Genomic DNA, 7264 nt, shown 5'->3' on the forward strand with positions numbered 1-7264 from the left:
CGACCCGAGTCCCGCGACGGGTCATCGGTCAAATCGAGGCTGGCTGGTTTAAACCTAGTTTGACCAAACTCGTTCGGTCAACGGTCCATTTCGAGTCTTGGCCTGCTTTGGCCCAAATTACAAATTTTATCGCAATATTATTCTCATGCTATTTCTAATTTCTATCATGTGAAAAACGAAAGTAACACATTATCAATCACCTAAACACTTAACAAACAACAGGCACACATTAACTACTAATGTGACATTAATTCGTCGAGTAACTCGGAATAGTTACCTTACGCTAGCAAAGAGACAAGCAATAACTTGAGAAAGCTTCTAAAACCCAAAATTACTCTTCATCTTCAACCACATATGAGTCACCTAAAATAATTATGTGAAGGGACGATATTAACGAATTATCGTTATATAAAATATGAGACGGAAATTAATTTAAATCAAAACATGTAAATCATATTCATTAGCTCTTTTGTCTTATGTTCATAAACCATTATGACCCTCCTTTTGACAGGCATACCAAGAAAATTGTCACAACTTTTACGCCCTAGAAACAGTCCCATAAAGCACCATTTTATCCGTCCCAAAATCGAGCCCAACTCGGCTGTCACGGCTCCTAAAACCGAGGCCAAAACAGCCCACACGGCCTCCATTTCGACTGTCCCAAAACAAAAAAGGCTGCACAAAACTGGTACCAAAACAGAGTTCAATCAATCCTAAACCAGTCCTAAACCGAGTCAAAACAGTCCCAAAAATGTCCCAAAGTACTTGCAAAGCGGACTCAAAAACAAACAGTCTAATTTTTGCACAATACCACAACTAAACAAGATCCCAAATAGCATCCCAAAACAACCCCTACATGTCAGTATACACCGTCTCAACTATCAAAGATACCAATTAGCACCCAAAACAATCCATACATGTCAGCATATACCGTCTTAAATATACCACTTACTAGCTAGCATCCCAAATGATCCCTAGAGGTCAGTATACACCGTCTCAATCATCTCCACATATCAGTATACACCGTCTCAACTATACAACTGACTAATTAACATCCATAAGGATCCCTATATATAATTATACACCGTCTCAACAATAAAGCAGACTAACCGGCATTCGAAATAAACATATTTTACAAGTAATATTGAGTAACCTATCATTATTACCTTTTTCCGATTGAACTAATCATTTATGACTAACAAATCTTCTACCAGCCCGTCTATCTTAGCATCTACAACCGTCTTACAATAAAGAAAGCTGAAAGTATAAATTGGGTTTGTAGAAATACATAACGAAAATGAATTTTACTTACAACGGATTGACGAGAACGACGAAAGGAGCGCTATGGAACAAAAATAGTTGAAAACGGATGACAAACGGAGCATCAGTATCAATTTTGAAGATCAAAATTAAAACGAAGGAAAAGAAGAACAAAGAAGGGAAGAAGAAGACGTGAAGGGATGAAGAAATGAGGCAGCAGCCTGCCAGCCTGCTATTTATTATACGTACGTTTCTTCGTCGTTAAGAAACTTCAATCGTTATTAAAACCGTTTCGAGTTAAATTTAACCGATTTAAGTAAAAGTTTCAGTAATAAAACGGAATCAATAATAAATAAATTTAATGAGTGAAAATAAAATAAACTCAGCTAGTTAACGTAAATAATACAATATCAGCTTGAATCGGAATTATTAGGGATTTTTTTACAAAACTAACGGATATTAATAAAAATTGCTAATTTAGTGAAATAAGCTCAAAATAGCTAATTGGACGGTTTTGTTCCCAAATTCCATCTCGGGTTTACTTAAAACAACTTTCATAAGGACTCGTAAAGAAACGGAAATTATTAAATAAATAAACTCGAACTAATTTCAATAAACTCGAACTAACTTTAAATAAACTTATTAATGATTATTAAAATTAACGTATCGAATTATGATGAAATTAATTAATTAGCTAAGCATAAATATATATAAATCGTTAAATGATGTAATTAAATTCAAAATAGCAATTAAAAGAATTTTATCCAGCTTAATAAAATACGGGGTGTTACAATCACCCCATCTTTTAAAAAGTTTCGTCCTCGAAACTTGAAAGTAGAAATGGAAGGTTATGAAAATAAAACTGGAATTTTTGAAATTGGTAACCCACAATATTAAAAGGTTGCAAATAGTAAGAATTAAAATTCTTTCAAAGTTTCAAATAAAATTTTCTGTCAGAACCAGATTCTCATCAAAGGAACAGAAGTGTTCTCGTTGCGCATTCAAGAACATCACATTCCAAATCCAAGATAAGGTCAAAGGCAAATCATTTGTATAAATCGAAAATCAAAATACTTTCAGAAACATTAATGAAAAGTTTTCAAATGTATAAGTCTCATTCATGGAACGAAATTGCCCTTGTCGTGCACACAAGAGCGCTAACTTTCCATGTCAAAGACAGATTTAAAATAAAAATCATTCGTCGATAAGCGCAGGGCAAGTTATTAGACGCCTTTAATAACGAGTCCTAACATCCCATCAACGTTAAAATCAAAATAAGAGAAAGGTAATGTACTCAAATTTTCTTTTGCAAAAAGCCAAAATAGAAATAAAGGTTTCACCTTTAAACTAAAAGGGGAGTTAAATTCCTGAAATATAATATTAAACTTTAACAAAGGCATCATGATTAGATCAAAGTGAATAGAAATTGGATAAAATTTACAAAAATCTCAGGTTTAGCAACTCAAAACCATGATAAAGAAGTCTATACTCAAAGAACAATTAGAGAATTAAATCAAATTTTCATTTTCAAATCTTTAAAATAGGTTAGGTTTGCAGAAGTGACATAAACTTTTAAAAATGAATCGGAACTGGTAGCTTGAAAGTTTAGAAGTTGTACAAAAAGGAAAGTAACTTAGATAGCATAGAAACAAAGTATGTTAAGAGAGCTCAAACTTAAGCAACAAGAGAGCTATAATGACTTTCATAGGGTAAAAATTGAAGTCAAAATTACAAGGATGTCAAAGATAGAGTTTCACAAGATACAAGTGTCAAACTTAAAGGAGGAGAAATATGAAGCGAGGAAATGAGGTATGAACGGTAACGCTTATGATCAAGGAGAAAGGGAAATTAGCCGACAAGGGAACGCCAGACACTCTTATCTCAAACAACAACATCACTCAAAACGGTTTCGAAAACTTCCTAACAACAAAACTCATAACCACATCACTCCCAAGGGTTTCCTCAATCGCTTATGTTACCTCATCCTAATCTATTCCCTAAAACAAGGTACTCCACTATAAGTGTGATCTCATCGCTCCAAATCCTCAAACATCCAGAAACAACTTTCACAAGCCTAATGTCAAGGCTTCCGACAAAGTTATATTCGTATCCAACTAGTGTCAACTATGGGTTCCTTAAAAAAAAATAAACCTTCAATCAAGAATCCCAATACCAAGCTCTAAACTCCAAGAGAAGGTTCCTCAAATATTCCACAAGGTTCTCATTTCAAAACAAGGTAGTAACATACCAACCCCAAAATCTGAAAAATCAATAGGATCTCAAGTTTCTCTATCCTTTTACTTATCAAGGATTCCCAAAAGCGGAACTACACTCAGCTACACTCAGCTACGATATCATCCCATCATCTCAAGTACTCAATGCGACCTCAAGGTCTATACAACTATAGGGTTAACAAATTCTTCTCAATACTAAGTCTCTCTCAACTCAAGAACTCTCAAGAGCCAACTAATACCAAATCACATCACCAATCCATTATGGTCATCAACATCCCAAGGAGTATTCTTTCAAATTTGACATCCTAAAACTTACTTACCATCAAATTCCCAAGAAACAAGGTCTTAATTGTAACAACACTTTATAACCTCAAAGTTCATAAAACCATAAATTGAAACTATGTTCTTTAAGCTAACAATTGGTGTCAACCATACCCCTTTCTAGTTATTAAAACAAGTGCTAAAACTTCCCAATAATGTAGCTTACTCTCACTCTCATACCATACCTCAAGTAGTAATCAACATCACTCACTAAAACCAACTAATAATCCCACCATTAGCTTTTCTCATATGGTCATACACAGTATCAAACTCTCATGTCCAAAGTGATTATGGAAGCCAATCACAACTCGACTTACCTAGTCAATCCTATATCCTCAAACCCACCATTCAGTTTCATCCATTTTAAGTCAAGTACTAAGCACTAGTATCCCAAACATAAACAACAATGCCATGTTCCATAACCTTAGTAACCAATGCAACTCACACTTGACACACAAAATCCACCAATCCAACGTACTTACTTTATCAAGGATCTATAGGTATAAGAATCATCAAGTATGTCTCATCACACTACCTAAGTCTTTCCAACATCAAATCCTCTCAAAACCAGGAAAGGGTCAAGCACAAACAATCCCTTCAAAGGTCATAATTTCCAACCAAGGTCAACATTCCTCAAAAGAAAGAGTATTATCAAAAAGGCGTTAAGGGAGGATAAGCAAGGAACAAAAGACAAGTTAGGAGTACAAGCGTAGCTTTTAAAGTAAAACAGAAGGGAGTTTAGAAGGAGGATAAGCACCAAGAGATTAAGAATAAGGCGAGATACAAAAAGAACGAGAAACATCTTCAAGGAAGTAGAAGCATTCTTCAAAGGTTGAACAAATCTTAAATTCTCAGCAATAGGCACTAAATCTTGATCTTCGTAAAATATAAGTGTCCTTTCAATGGAACGGAGATACTCTTGGCGATCACTCAAGAACATCAATATTCCAATTTAAAGACATAAAAATACATTTTTACACCAACAAATGATAAAACTAATTATCAGACGTCTCCAATAACAAGCTTTAACACTAATTGACGTTAAAACCAGTGAAAAACATTAAAATATTTTCAAAACCTTTAGTTCAAAATTTTGTTTATAATAAGGGTAATAACTCCATTAGCTATAGATAAGCTCACGGTCATTGATCCAAGAACACAACAATTATTAAATGACAATCAACAAACAGGTTAGTACCTAACAAAGAGCAAACACAAAGAGACTACAACATAAGGTCCTAAGTCTACCCATCTTACCCATCTCTCAAGTTTATTATTTTAAGGTCAAGTTATTTATATTGGCGTGCACAAACGTGCGTCGGGAGCAAATATGCTCTGATACCAACTGTGACACCCTCATTTATTGCGGAAAAGTAAACACGTAATTCTAGAATAAAACTGCATGGATATGTTTGTAATAGGTTCATTATAGTGAAAACCTGTAATTTTAAAACCTCGAACTGTTGTAAAGATATCCAAAAGGGAAGGTGTCAAACATGCAAGGTCAAAAATAAATCTCATGAATGAAATATCGCTAAAGTCGCGAAACAAAGTTATACAAACCAAATATGAGAAAGGGAGACATATGTCCCTAAAATGTATGTGACATAAAAAGGGTTTAAGGGTCACAATAAAATAAAACCAGTCTAGGTCCCAAGGTTACTTTGCTCGCTAGCTCGTCCATGTACCCCATATATGCATCACCTACCTGTCATTCGCATTTTATACAAATACGAAAGCCACGATCGGTGGGGAGTAACTCCGAGTTCTCCCGCCACGAAATGTCATAATTAATATAACATGTAAACATAAGAATATGAATATGAATAACACATAGCCTTAGCATATAGATGCTAGACAATCGTGCTTATCATGTGAACAACAATATAACAACACATAGTCCTAGCATGTGAATACTAGACCGACTCATACTACATTATCATGTGAATCACATAACATCCAAGAATCCAAACTCTATCAACCATAGCCGACTTGCATCTCACCTTCTATGATTCATAGAATCATCAAACAAGAAAGGGCAATATATCAAAGACAGGCATAAGTTCTTAGTCCCGTCAATAGTCACACTCAGAACTCGAGTCTATACCACGAGGTAGGGAAGGTAATCGAACCGGTATCTTGCCTCAGAGGTTCTATCAAAACATGGCCAAGACACAACACAACCCTAGCCTAAAATCTGCGCAGACCTAGACATGCGGATACACACCACTGCACCCAAAACTCATGATAAAACCACATGAGTACCCTAAGGAGTCCACCAAAGGGTTGGCTAGTACTTAAGCTGACCACTTACTCTCAAAATAAGTAACGAGGTCATGCCCCAACTTGGATATAAACCCACCAAGTCAGGAACACAGAGGCTATTAAGCAGTGAACATACACTCGTCAAAGACTATAATGACCTATCTATGATGAAGGCCGAAATACTCGCCTAGGACCTAGTCCCAGCTAGTCCCAGCTTGAATACTTTAGCCCACACCACACAAGACAAGTAGGATACCCAATTCAGCTGACAATCCAACAATATCTCCGTTATCAATAATAATCCAAATTCCAGCTAACCGTTAATTTCATAATTCATGAGAACAAGCTAAAATGGCAAAGAGGCAACAAGACTAAGCATAAGGCATCCAAAGCATCCAACAACCAACATGTGAAATGATAATTACAAATATCAAGGCATAACATAAAACCTCCAATAACAACTAATCTCACCTCAAAGACAAACCCTCGACCCGAGTCCCGCGACGGGTCATCGGTCAAATCGAGGCTGACTGGTTTAAACCTAGTTTGACCAAACGCGTTGGTCAATCGGCCCACTCGTAGTCTTGGCTGCTTTGGCCCAAATTACAAATTTTATCGCAATATTATTCTCATGCTATTTCTAATTTCTATCATGTGAAAAACGAAAGTAACACATTATCAATCACCTAAACACTTAACAAACAACAGGCACACATTAACTACTAATGTGACATTAATTCGTCGAGTAACTCGGAATAGTTACCTTACGCTAGCAAAGAGACAAGCAATAACTTGAGAAAGCTTCTAAAACCCAAAATTACTCTTCATCTTCAACCACATATGAGTCACCTAAAATAATTATGTGAAGGGACGATATTAACGAATTATCGTTATATAAAATATGAGATGGAAATTAATTTAAATCAAAACATGTAAATCATATTCATTAGCTACTGTCTTATGTTCATAAACCATTATGACCCTCCCTTTTGACAGGCATACCAAGAAAATTGTCACAACTTTTACGCCCTAGAAACAGTCCCATAAAGCACCATTTTATCCGTCCCAAAATCGAGCCCAACTCAGCTGTCACGGCTCCTAAAACCGAGGCCAAAACAGCCCACACGGCCTCCATTTCGACTGTCCCAAAACAATCGGAAAGGTCGCACAAAAACGGTACCAAA

The sequence above is a fragment of the Silene latifolia genome, chromosome 8, assembly GCF_048544455.1.
Source record: "Silene latifolia isolate original U9 population chromosome 8, ASM4854445v1, whole genome shotgun sequence".
Taxonomy (NCBI): domain Eukaryota; kingdom Viridiplantae; phylum Streptophyta; class Magnoliopsida; order Caryophyllales; family Caryophyllaceae; genus Silene; species Silene latifolia.